The sequence below is a fragment of the Acinonyx jubatus genome, chromosome A3 (genome assembly GCF_027475565.1).
Source record: "Acinonyx jubatus isolate Ajub_Pintada_27869175 chromosome A3, VMU_Ajub_asm_v1.0, whole genome shotgun sequence".
Classification (NCBI taxonomy): Eukaryota; Metazoa; Chordata; class Mammalia; order Carnivora; family Felidae; genus Acinonyx; species Acinonyx jubatus.
Window position 1 is genome coordinate 46,036,907 of NC_069388.1, and position 13,815 is coordinate 46,050,721.

Genomic DNA, 13,815 nt, shown 5'->3' on the forward strand with positions numbered 1-13,815 from the left:
GGATCTTGTCCTGTGTCAAGTTCCAGCTCTGTTACTTGTAATAGTGTTGGTAAAGCCCTCTGAATGTTAGATTTCTGCCTGGAAAAGTGGAAATGATAATACTCTTTTTTTAATCATCTCACAGTTTAGAACAATAGATGATATACAAACAAGACAGGATACAGTGGCTCTGCAGTTCTTGAAATCTCTATTCTGGATCAGCATGAACCATACTTGTCTTTGGACTTTGTGTTACCATAATTTGCTGTTTTAATTTAATGAAGAACTCCAACTCTCCCAACCCCACTTGATCCCCCAAGTCATACCTCCTCTAATCCATTCATCACACAGGTAGGTTCTGTGATTTCAAAATACTTAACAACAAAAGTTAGTCTGTCACCCATACATAGTTGATCAGGGTGTTATTTGTCTACAGCACCATTTCTGAGAGAAGGAGCATGGTAGCCATCTCCATCATTATTTCTTTTGGAGGCACTATCCTTCTACTTATTTCAATTATGTAACACTGGTGGGGAACCCTAGTTTGCTTACAGTGAATTAGGCCTGGTCTATCATGGTGTATCCGTCTGTCAATAGAACATAGCCCAAGCTGTGGCTGTAGGACCAAGCGGGACCAATAAGAGTTCTTCCTTAAGCTTTGATTGTCAATAGTTATGACACAAGCTTCTCTTAATCTCCTAGGAAATGAGCCATGAGGATATAAACCTGGTAATTCTCCATCGTAAGAAAGACATCATGCTGTCCACCTCATGAAGGAAGATGAGATTAAGGCACACACATGGGGAGGGGCAGAATTGGTAAGAAATGTTAATTAATGGCTTTGGACACTGTCAGATAAGTGTTAGGAGGGTAGAACTTACTACAGTTCCTAATGTCTTATTTCTTGGTAAAATCTCATAGGAACCAAAGACCATAGGATTTAAGGAAGAATTGGATTGAAAAGGGACAGTTGTCCTTTTTCTGCCTCTGTCTTCTCAAGTTTTACTTTCTGAAGGAGAAAAGTCTCTGTTTTATATCCAGGATCTGTGTGCGGGCTGACTGTTCCTTAAAATTTATCACTGTCAGGGATCCCTTGACTACCAGAACGTTCCTCATTACCCCACTCCCTCGTCATCACAGTCTTGGATCCGTGAGACTTGCCTGTTAGTTTGAAGCAACAGTTCGATGATGTGTAGTGCATCTGTGGTGCTTCTCAACCCCCCATGGAGCCCATGAAAACGCAGATTGCTGGGGATGACCCTTAGAGATTCTGATCCAATCAATCTGGTTAGGGTGAGAAGTCTTCATTTCTACCAAGTTTCTAGGCTAGAATGAGGTAATGAGGTTGCTGTAATGAGTGTCAAATTAGAAGGAATGTTGAGTGACTTAGGTCTTGGCACCTAGGGCAGTTCACCAAGCCTCTTGGGCCTCCCTTTAACCATATGTAAAATGGCAGGTTTGATCTAAAGGATCTTTAACTTTCCTTTAAAATGCTCTAACTCTACCAATAGATCATCAAGTTCTATTTGGGAGGACTGTACTGTCATGAGGAGGCTTCTTTTTCCTTCTTCTTCTTCTTCTTCTTCTTCTTCTTCTTCTTCTTCTTCTTCTTCTTCAAGACAGCTGTTGTTTAAAAAGACAATATCTAATTTCTGCAGAAAGAGTAGACATGGCCAGAGAGCAGCAATAGACTGCGGTATATTTTAGATGCTACGAATTTGAAGAAACTGATCTGACATTAAGCAACATTTTTATTTTAAAAATTCTTTAATGTTTTGATTTATTTTAGACACACACAGAGAGAGAGAGAGAGAGAGAGAGAGAGAGAGAGAGAGAGAGAACAAGCATGAAGAGGGGATCTGAAGTAGGTTCCAGGCTTGAACTCACAAACTGCGAGATTGTGACCTGAGCCGAAATCAAATGCTTAACCAACTGAGTTACCCAGGAGCCCTAAACAACATTTTTAATCTGGAGGTTGTACTGTTTTATAATAATGTCTTCATTTATTAGGCACTAGTTCTAGAATTGAGGCCACACCAGCCCAGTACTTTCTCAACAGCAAGGAAGAGTAGACAGGGCTGGGGAGACACAGTAGTGGGGACAGTAAGAGCTTAGGGGAAGGAGAGAGAAACTCCTCAAAGTTTTTTTTACAACAACAACAAAAAAGAAACTCTTTGCTACACAAAGAGTGTTTACCAATCCCTCCCACTGTTGCATTCTGTACTTCCCCGATAGATCTTCTGGGCATGCAGCCAAGAGAAGTTCTGATAGGCTATGTCCAGAGCTCAAGAGTTGTTAGAGAAGAAATGGATTATGTCAGCATCTAGGAGATCCCTCTTAAAATTGAAAAGAAAGGGAAAAAATAAGTACTGAAGGAATCTTCTGAAGTGGGAAGGAGAGAAAACTTCTTGGGTCTGTCTTTTCTGTTTCACTCCAAGTGCTGGCACAAACTACCTATGTCCCACCAGCAATGTATAATGGCCATTTATGAGTGTGAACAGGAAACTGTGGCCATAACAGGTTTTTTTTTTCTCCTCCCTTTACTTTGTTGGAAGAATAAGTGATGGAGGTAAAGAAAAATACATAACAGTAATTTAGGAAATAATTTATTTTTGGAAAAAAAAACCTGAGGGTTGATGGGGGGTGGGAGGGAGAGGAGGGTGGGTGATGGGTATTGAGGAGGGCACCTTTGGGGATGAGCACTGGGTGTTGTATGGAAACCAATTTGACAATAAACTTCATATATTGAAAAAAAGGAAATAATTTATTTTTACATAAGAGCCATTTAATGACAGCCTAATTGTATTCAAGGAGGGTAATCAATGAGTATCACAGAGCATTGATTAATTCACTCAATATACATGTGTTGGGTGCCCTAATACATTCCAGCAGCGTGTGAAGCACCAGAAAACCAAACCATAGTGAGATTATCTCCACATTTAAGGGCCTTCCAGTGGAGATGGGCAGACGACAAATAAGCAGGTGGTTTTATGAGTTTCAAGAGGGATGAACACAGGGTACCATGACAGAAGTGCAGTCATGCAGGATGCCAGGATCAGCAAAGATCCCCTGTGGATAGGAATGGCCCCAAGTACTAGTGGAGACTGGGTCAGAAAAACAGGCTATTCTTTTCAGACTCTGCAGCAGAGACAGACTCAAACAGGTAAGTTCATAAAACTTTAATAGTTTTTTTTATGACTGGCAGTTAGAATTGAAGCTGGAAGGGAAAAAGAGAGTTACCTTTTGAATTTATTTTAACACATTGGTTCAGAACAGATTCCATTTCTTAAAAGGCTTTTCTTTTTGTTGGTGGGAGAGGATGGTGGATCATGGAATAAACTATGCCTACCTGCAGCTAAGTAACTGGGTAGGTTCAGGGTTCTTTCTCTCTCCTGTTGACTCTTCTTTCTTTCCTCCACATTGCTCATGTCCTTTTATGATGCTTTGCCTCATTTCCTCGTCATGGATGTGTTATTCCCTCCATCCCTAACTCCTTTTCTTCTGGCTTTATTTTGAAGTGACCACTGCATAGTCTCCTTCTTCTAGTTAAAAATTCATTTTCCAAATAGATAACATAAATATGAAAATGTCTATAGGGAAATATGACCTTTAAAGAAAAAGGAGAAGGGAAAATCAGGAGTTTGCGACAAGTTGGAGAATGATTTTTTTTTCTATTTTTGGAGTACCTGGTTCCTTTTCTCAAATGATGATTGGTGAGATTATGTTAGGCCAAATTTAAGTTCTTGGGTTCTTTCCTCTCTGAAGTGGAAGAACCTTTTTGCAGTAGAAGATTCATTCCTAAAGGACCTAGAAACCTTTTTGTTATGTCTCTATCTTCATAGTTGTCTTTAAATTTTATTCTTCCTGAGAAAGAGAGTAACTGCAAGGAGAAATCTACACCCTAGAGGAGTCTAGTTGGTTGTGGGAACAATAAAACCTCCATCACGATAATCATCGCCACGTTATTTCCAGCATAACCATCATTGCTGAATATGGGGTACTCCTTGGCACTGGGAAGGCAAATAACTTTGAGTCATGACTCCTGCCTTCAAGAAACTAGTCATATTGTTGGAAGGCTAACATCCACATACAAAGATTTAAAAAGATAAAAGGAGCTCCTGGTAAATGATTGTGGTGCTATTAATTGCTTCTAATTTTCAGGCACGTCAGTTCTGTATTTTTTCAGATTTCAGAATTTAGCAAGTATTGAGTGTGTCACTTTCTGGGTGTGACTAACTGGAGAAGTGAGGTTTCTGTTTTAACTCTCCTTAGCATTTTGCTTTTAGCTCTAGATCTTCCAAAGGAACAATCTGATTTGGACCAAATTTGATATATTACTAGAAACTATCAAGTTACATATAACATTCCATATTTAGTTAGACTGATATTTTGTAAAAAGTGCCCTGGAATTAAGCTGAGTATAGTCTACAATATGAACAACTACTTAACCTGTGGCCCATGATTAAAGACAGACCCCAAACAATAAATAGTCCCCCAAAACAATGTCAGAGGAACAGAAATTTGGGAAATGAGCAAACAGACACACCCACAAACTGATGTCTTTCCATGGCCAGCTCTGAGTTGGGGAGCAGCCAGATGAGGATGAGGAGGGCTCCTCTGAGTCCCAGTCCAACAGGCTTTCAAGATATGTTTACATCAGTGTTTCTCACACTTTAATGTGCACGTGAATCCTCTAGGAATGTTTGAAATTTACATTACGATTCAGTGGGTCCAGGTGGACCTGAGCTTCTGGGTGGCCAATAAGCTCCCAGGCATGCTGATGCTTCTCCATCCTGAGACCACAATATGAATAGCAAGAGTTACATACAATGTAGTATGTTAGAAGGGGCAGTATGAAAGTAAGGGTCCATTCACTGAAGAAACTGCATAACCAGTGATTGGATGTCAGGTGTGTGGTAGCCGGGAGGTAGAACCAGATCCCTCCAGGAAGAAGCAAGGGCAGGTCTATCTCCAGGGGCTGCCTCTGACATCGAATCTGGCTCCACTTCAGGCCCTGGGGACCTGCTGGACTCCCCTGCTGTGCAGGATCAGCACTCAGGTAGGCTGAATGCTGTAGCAGAGACAGTGATGCTCTCGCACCCTGACCTAGTCTGATGGCCAAGAATCATTCTCAGGATCATGTGGTGCATGGGACACATGTGGGAGCCCAGCTCTCTGGGGAGAAGGGGATGTCCTTTGTCTTTATATCCCCCAAAGGATGATTCTACATCTGCTTCTGTATGGCTGAGAAATGAAAAATAAAAGGCTATCTCACACTAATCCACCTACGTGGAGAAGAATCAGAAAGAAGGTTCCATACTCCTTCAGTAGGCCACTGTCATGATATTCAGGACCCGGCACTCTTCCAGAAAGCCGAAGGCTCTGACTACCTAAAGCTGGCTCATTGCTTTTTCTCCCAAATAGGAGAGAAAAGTGGGGGTTCTGAGCTGGTACTTCTCAAATTTCAATGTTCTGGGGAATCACTTGGGGAGCTTGTTAGCAGGAAGCTCCTGAGTCAGCCGTCTGGGTGGGATGTGATTCTGCATTTCTAGCCAGCTCCCTGGAGATACTGAAGCTGCTGATGCCAGGCTCAGCTCCATTCCAGTAGCGGGAAGCAAAGAAGCTGAGTGACCATCTTCGGGACCTTCTGAGTCAAGCCCAAGTGGGATGTCCAGGCTGCAGTCTCCAGGTTGATGGGCAGCTGTATGAGATTTGAAATCTCAGTGCCGAGTGGGATGGGACAGGGCCTAGTTAAAGGCATCATTTCATTGTAGTAACTGCAGCAGGCCAGAATGAATTACAGACTGGTGGGTTTTCTGGGGTTTGTGGACTTGGGTGTATTGATTTGTTAAAGGAAGTGGAACAATGTTGGATATTGAAAAAAATGTTAGAAACAGGGAAGTAAAGTTGATCCAAATCCCCTCTGCCCCTGACTCCTCAGCCCTTGGCTCCCTCTTGCCTCTGTTGGCACATTATGAGCTCTTGGGCTGATGTCCAGGTTCCCTAAGTTCAAGTGTGGAAAAAGCCACCTAATCTCCTGGAAAATCTCCTGATGTGTATTTTTGTTTAAAAAAATATATATATATGGGTCGATCTTAAACTTAGTACTGTCTAAACTGTGCTCAATGGCATTATCATTGTGGACACACACTCTTATTTTCCAGAAGGCCTCCTCTCTCTCTGACTGGGCATTGATGCCAGATGCAGAATGGAAATTTTCAGGGAAAGTCAAATACTACTAAACCATTAACTCAGTGCATTAAAAGTAGGAAGACTGATTCTTCCCATTATGTTTTGGCTGTCAAGTCTGATTTGAGCTTATTTCTCATTGAGTATTCCATATCAAAGCCTGGGATAATAGAATTACAGAACATTAGGATTTTCAATCTGGAAGAGACCCTGGAGATCATTTAGCATTGCTTGCTCACTTTACAAATGAGGAAACTGTATTTTTTTTCACTCTTGAGAACTTGAGCAGATACCCAGATTTTGAGATGCATGTTTAGTTGCTATTCCCATATAGGGAGTTACGTGTGTGGATGAAAGAAGCCAAGAATAGATTTTTCCTCTTTAGTCATCCTTGATATTGGCTTTAGCTTCATCAAAGTCTGTCATATATACCCTTTGGACAGTGTGCCTTTTGCAATAATATGCAAATGCCTTGGCTCCTGACATTAGTTGGAAAAGAAGTGTGATGTTTTCACTTAAAGGACATTTTATACAGTTTAATGGCGACTGCATCTCTGGCATTTATAACAGATGTTATCCCAGTTTAGGCAACTTCTTCTAAGTAATGTAGCTGGATTTTAGCTGCTGAAATTTTCTGTATCATTTTGGTGATCATATTTCATTTCAGACTTTTGAACGTGACAGATTGTCCACCTGGATTTCATTTTACCACATTTTATTGATGGCCTGACTCAGATCTTTCAAGTTTGTGCTAACTGACCTTGAAGGAGTAGCTTGTTGTTTAAATTTTATGACACAGAGACGTAAACTGCCTGCAAATTATGCAACACAATGGCGATGAACAATGAATGTTAGAAATTTTATTAATATTGATTGCCTCCAGTTAAGGAATTAGTAAGAACTGTTATGTTGTACCCATTCCTAGGACAAAAATCCCCAATTAACTTTACTACAAGCACATGTGTAACAAGTGAGAACCACATTTTTGTTTGCAAATGAATGCTCCATGGAATGATACTATGCTATTCGCCTTATGCCTTCTTGTTGCTACTCTAGTTCTCTAAATGATGGCTCATTTTCTCATCCCCCATCCTATTATTCTGAGTAATTTAAGGCAGTTATGCAAATAAGTGTGGACCTATCATTGAAGACCTGGATGATAGAAGGTAGAAGTTACAGAGAGAAGACAAATGCAAATACTCTATGTAACCCCAGTCTGGTGATGAAGAAAACACCACCACAAACCCATATGAAGGATATTCCTACTAAGTCCTTGTCAGCCCTCCCCAAAGACTATGAGGTCATGAAAAACAAGGACAGTCTGAGAAGTGGTCACAGTCTGGAGAAGGTGAAGGTGACAGCATGACAGCTGAATGGAACGTGGTGCCTGGATTGGGTCCTGGAACAGAAAGGGAGCACAAGTAAGAAACTTAAGGAAACCTGAATCAAGTGTGGACTTTAGTCCATAAGGATGTGCCAATATGGGTTTGTTAATTGTGACAAATGTGCCATACAACTGTATGATATTGCCAATAGGGGAAACTGGGTTTGGGGGTATACATGAGCTTTCTATATTATCTTCACCAGTGTTGTATAAATCTAGAACTGTTCTGTCTAGACAATAAAAAAGTCTATTAAAAAGTATAGAGATCATGTCCATTTAGTCTCTGATGCTCTTTGTTATTGAAATATAATTATAAAAACTGACATCAAGTGGGTGTCTTGTTCTGTCAGGCTTTCACCTGTATCATTTTGTTCAAATCTTAGGACAATTCTTTGAGATATTTATTATTATCCTCAATTCATAGTTTTTAAAATGAAGAAACCGGGGTTCAGAAAGAATAATCTCTTATATTTTCATTAAAATTCCCTGGCTTAAAAGTGGCAGGCCTGCAATTTGAACCCTTGTCTGCCTCACTCTAAAGCACACATTTATTTCAGGTGTCCGTCTGGTCTCCAGAAACATGACCTCAAGAGATGGGGCAGAGGTTGGAGAAAATGGGAAGGGACTGGGGGGTTAGGGAGGGCAGGAACTCAGAAACTCTGTATCTGACCTCCAGAGACATGGAAGTTTCCTGAGGAGTCTCCTGCAGCCCCTTTTTTCCCCAAGGGTTAGTGTCCAGGTCGGCCCTAGAGGAGCTTTCCCTTTCCCCTGGATTTCAGGCAACAAATATTAAAAAGGAATCCCCCCTGCAGTGACTGCGGGTGCAGTCCCAATATGCAGAGGAGCGGCTACTGGTTTTGGCAGCAGTTCTGACTTAACTGGAAGGAAGTTCAGAGCCTGACATGAGGCTCAAACTCACAAACTGTGAGATCATGACCTGAGCTGAAATCAAGAGTTGGAAGCTTAACTGACTGAGCTACCCAGGTAGCTATTTTGTAAATAGCTATTTTGTAAATAAAATTTTATTGGCTGAAAGCATGACATTCTTTTACTTTAGCTTTTGGTTGCTTTCTTGCTTCTATGGCATAGTTGAGGAGGTGTGACAGTCTAAAGCAATTATGTAGCCCTTTATAGAGGAAGTTTATTTACCTGTGGTGTAGAGGTCAGAAAAGTATCTGGATTAAGTAGTTTCACAGTGAAAGGAAAAGGGAGTTCAAATGCTCTCAAGCCTCACTGTATCTAAGGATCATCTCGGGTGCTTACTTAAAAATACCGACCCTGAGGCCAACCCTTGTAGATCCTGACTTAGTAGGTCAGGCTGAGGTCCAGAAATATACATTTTCAGTAACACTTTAGTATACAGATCTAGGCATCAAGAATATTGGCCTTGATGTTGGCTGGACATGGTCCTAACAATCTTTAGAGGCTTAGATATGTCTACTTATTGCTTCATATTATAGTGAAACCTAAGTTTGTAAATAGAACTAAATATCAAAATGAAGGATTAAAATATAAAGTACTAAACCTGTCACCCTCAAGGCATCAATAGGAAACAAAGAGAAGATTCGGACCAGAAACAAATGAACAGAAATTTGGTAAATGTTTGATGAACAATGAAGACTTGCATTCTTCTTTCTGACATGTTTCTAAGAGCATCCTTGAGGTTTAGTAGACATATAATAAGCCATACTTATTTAAAGTGTGTAAAATGATTCTTTTTGTCATATGAAACCATCATCACAATTAAGATCATGAGCAAATCTATTATCTCCAAAAGTTTCTTTGTGCACCATTGTATACTCCTCCATCTGCCTTTTCCTGCAACTGCTCCACTCTCCACCACTCCACAAGAGGCAACCACCCTTCTGCATTATGACACTATAGATCTGTAAATTAATTAGCATTTTCTAGAATTTTATACATATAGAACAATATAGGGTATTCTCTCTCTCTCTCTTTTTTTTTGATATGGTTTCTTTCACTCACCATAATTGTTCTGAGATTTATCCATGCTGTTGCATTTATCAATATTCCTTTTTCCTTTTGATTACTGAGTAATATTCTGTTGTATAGATAGACCATAATTTGTTTATGCATTCACCAGTTTATGGGCATTTGGTTTATTTCCAGTTTTAGGCTAACACAAATAAAGTGACCGTGAACATTTATTACAAGTCTTTAACAGATATACGGTTTCATCTTTACTTCATTAAATAGAATGTGTAAATTTAACTTTTGAAGAAACTACCAAACTGTTTTCCAAAGTGATTGTATCATTTTACATCCCCACCACTGGTGAATGGGGCCATATTCTTGCCAACATTTGATATGATCAGTCTTTTTAATTTTAGCCATTCTAACATATGTCTAGTGATATGTCACTGTGGTTTTAATTTGCATTTCTCTAGAGACTAATAATGTTGATAAACTTTTCATGTGATTACCACTCATATATCTTCTTTGGTCAAGTGTCTGTTTTGTCCATTTGTTAATTTTTTTTAAAGTTATCGAGTTTTGAAGGTTCTATATTCCGTTCAACTCCATTATCAGATACATGCTTTGTAAACATGTTTCCCCAATCTGTGGCTTGCCTTTTCATTCTTTTATGAATATCACAATGTGGATCAGAAAACAAAAGTTTTAATCTCGATGAAATACAATGACCAATTTGTTCTTCATGGACCATACTTTTGCTGCCATACCTAAGAAATTTTTGCGTAACTCAAGGCCATGAAGGTTTTATTTGATATTTTCTTCTAGAGGGTTTATAGTTTTAGGTTTTACATTTAGGTCTACAATCCATTTTTAATTAATTTTTGTATATGGATTTGAAGTTCCTTTTTTTTTTTTTTTTTTTTTGGCATATGGTTATCCACTTGCTCCATACCACTTGTTGAAAAACCCATTTGTTTCTCCACTGAATTGCCTTTGAACCTTTGTAGACAATCAATTGTCCAGTGTATGGTCTATTTCTGGATTCTCTATTCTCTTTCATTGACGTACTTGTCTGTCTTTGTACCAACTATGCTATGTTGATCACTGTAGCTTTTATTTTTATTTATTTATTTTTAATATTTATTTGAGAGCAAGAGAGTGGAAGTGGGGGAGGGGAAGAGAGAGAGGGAGATACAGAATCCAAAGCAGGCTACAGGCTTTGAGCTATCAGCACAGAGCTCGATGCAGGGTTCAAACTCACAAACTGTGAGATCATGACCTGAGCTGAAGTTGGATACTTAACCAACTGACCCACTCAGGTACCCCAATTCTTGTAGTTTATTTTTTATTATTTTATTTTATTTTTTTAAATTAATTTATTTTTTTAATATATGAAATTTATTGTCAAATTGGTTTCCATACAACACCCAGTGCTTATCCCAAAAGATGCCCTCTTCAATGCCCATCACCTATCCTCCCCTCCCTCCCACCCCCCATCAACCCTCAGTTTGTTCTCAGTTTTTAAGAGTCTCTTATGCTTTGGCTCTCTTCTACTCTAACCTCTTTTTTTTTTCCTTTTCCCTCCCCCATGGGTTTCTGTTAAGTTTCTCAGGATCCACCGAAGAGTGAAAACATATGGTATCTGTCTTTCTCTGTATGACTTATTTCACTTAGCATAACACTCTCCAGTTCCATCAACGTTGCTACAAAGGGCCATATTTCATTCTTTCTTATTGCCACGTAGTACTCCATTGTGTATATAAACCACAATTTCTTTATCCATTCATCAGTTGATGGACATTTAGGCTCTTTCCATAATTTGGCTATTGTTGAGAGTGCTGCTATAAACATTGGGGTACAAGTGCTCCTATCCATCAGTACTCCTGTATCCCTTGGGTAAATTCCTAGCAGTGCTACTGCTGGGTCCTGTAGTTTTTAAACAAGTCTTAAAATTAGTGAATTTTAGTCCACTAAACATTTTCTTCCTTTTCAAAGTTATTTTGACTCTTCTAGTCCGTCGTATTTCCAAATGACTTTGAGAATCAGTTTGCCAATTTCCATCAAAAATGCTTTTCGGACTTTGATATATTTGTCAGTGAAGGTAATGGAACTTTTGTAAAGGATACATGATTCCTTCATTCAGTTATTCTTTTGCTACTCATGTATCATTTCTCCTTCACTTTTGAAGGACAGTTTTCACAGATATAGAATTCTTTGTTGACAGGGTTTTGTTTTTCCCTTGCATTAAAAAAAATTAATGTTTATTTATTTTAGAGAGAGACAGAGTGCAAGCAGGGGAGGGCCAGAGAGAGGGGGAGACAGAGAACTGAAGCAGGCTCCAGGCTCTGAGCTGTTAGCACAGAGTCCGGCATGGGGCTTGAACCCACAAACCACGAGATCATGACCTGAGCTGAAGTCAGCTGCTCAACTGACTGAGCCACCCAGGCGCCCCTGTTTTTTCCTTGCATTTAAAAAATATCATTACCCTCCCCTCTCATCATATTGATTTCTGATGAGAAATCTGCTGATTATCTCATTGAGGATTATGTTTATGTAAAGAGTTATTTTTCTCTTGCTACTTTTAATATTTTCTCTTTGTCCTTGCCTTTTCATAATTTGATTAGAATGTGCCTTGGTGCAGATCTCTTTCATTTGTCATTCTTGAGTTTCATTGAGCTTTGTAATGGTAGATTCAGGTTTTTTTTTTAATAAAATTTGGAAAATTTCAGCAATTAGTTTTCAGATATTCTCTCTACCCGCTTTTCTCTCTCATCTCCATGATTGCCATCATGTATATGGTATATACTTGTGTCTCACAAGTCTCTTAGACTCTTAATCTTTCTTCATTTTTTCTTTCTCCTTTCGAACTGGATAATTTCAATTGATCTATCTTCAAGTTAGTGGATTCATTTTTCTGCTTACTCAAATTTTCTTTTTTTTTAAGTTTATTTGTTTTTGAGAGAAAGTGAGAGAGAGGAGGGGCAGAGAGAGAGGAAAAGAAAGAATCCCAAGCAGGCTCCTCACTCAAACCCATGAACCATGAAATCATGACCTGAGCCAAAACCAAGAGTCAGATACTTAACCAAGTGAGCCACCCAGGCTCCCCTGCTTCCTCAAACTTTCTATTGAAATCCTCTAATGAGTTTTTCATTTCTGTTACCATGTCTTCAGCTCCAGAATTTCTGATTACTTTTAATAATTTATCTCTGTTTATTGATATTTCCTATTTGCTCAACATTGTACTCCTGGTTTTATTTAACTCATTGAATTGTATTTTAACAAATTCACCAAGAGATTTGAACATGTAGCCAGCTTGGAGCACTCCTGCTTTATAAAAACTTGTGTATTCTCTTATGTGTTAAAGTCCCCCAAGGATTTCTGGAAACTGGAGATGAAGAAACTAACAGATGAAGCTCCAAGCCTCCCATATCTGTTTCAACAGAGCAGAGTAGGTTTGCTTTATCTTTTTTTGATCTTGTGTTCCATGGAAGTTTTTGTTTAAAAAAATTAATTGCAGGATGGCTAAAATAAGAAAGACAAGAAATAATAAGCATTGACATGGATGTGGAGAGAAAGGAACTCTCGCGCAGCGTTGCAGGAATGCAAACTGGTGCAGCCACTATAGAAAACAGTATGGAAGTTCCTCAAAAAAATTAAAAATAGAAATACCATATGATCCAATAATTCCATACTGGGAAATTATTGAAAAAAAAAAAACAAAAACACTAATTCAAAAATATATATGCACCCCTGTGTTGGTGCAGCATTATTGACGACAGCCAAGATTTGCAAACAAAGTGCCCATCAACTGGGTGTTGTATGGAAACCAATCTGACAATAAATTTCATATATTGAAAAAAAAAAGTGCCCATCAATAAATAGACAAGTAGGTAAGAAAGATATGTTATATATACCACATAAATAGAAATAAAATGGAATATTATGCAGCCACAAAAGGATGTAATTATGTCATTTGTGACATGAACGGACCTAGGAGGTATTATGCTGAAATAAGTTGGACTGCGAAAGACAAACAGCATATTGTTTCAGTCACATGTGGAATCTTAAAAACAAACAAAGCAAATGAAGCAAACAAACAAAAAGCAGAATAAGATCTGTAAATACAGAAGACAACCTGATGGTAGCCAGAGAAGTGGGGGATGGGGGCATTAGCAACATGGATGGAGAGTGGGAGATACAGGCCTCCAGTTACAGAATAAGTTATAAGGATGAAAGGCACAGCATAAGGAATGCAGTCAATAATATTCTAATAGTCTTGTATGGTGACAGATGGTAGTTACACTTGTGGTGAGCATAGCATAACTTAC

The 13,815-nt window shown here is 39.0% G+C and overlaps 1 long non-coding RNA gene across 2 annotated transcripts in view; it reads left to right on the plus strand.

Annotated features, from left to right (window-relative positions):
* The first annotated feature begins 679 nt into the window (after positions 1–679).
* Positions 680–13,815, plus strand: part of LOC113602580 (uncharacterized) — a 46,235-nt gene continuing 33,099 nt past the window's right edge. The window contains exon 1 of one of the 2 annotated variants that reach the window (XR_008289226.1): positions 680–797. This is a non-coding gene — a long non-coding RNA (uncharacterized LOC113602580). The remainder of the gene's footprint in view (positions 798–13,815) is intronic. The other variant, XR_003424068.2, reaches the window with a different exon arrangement.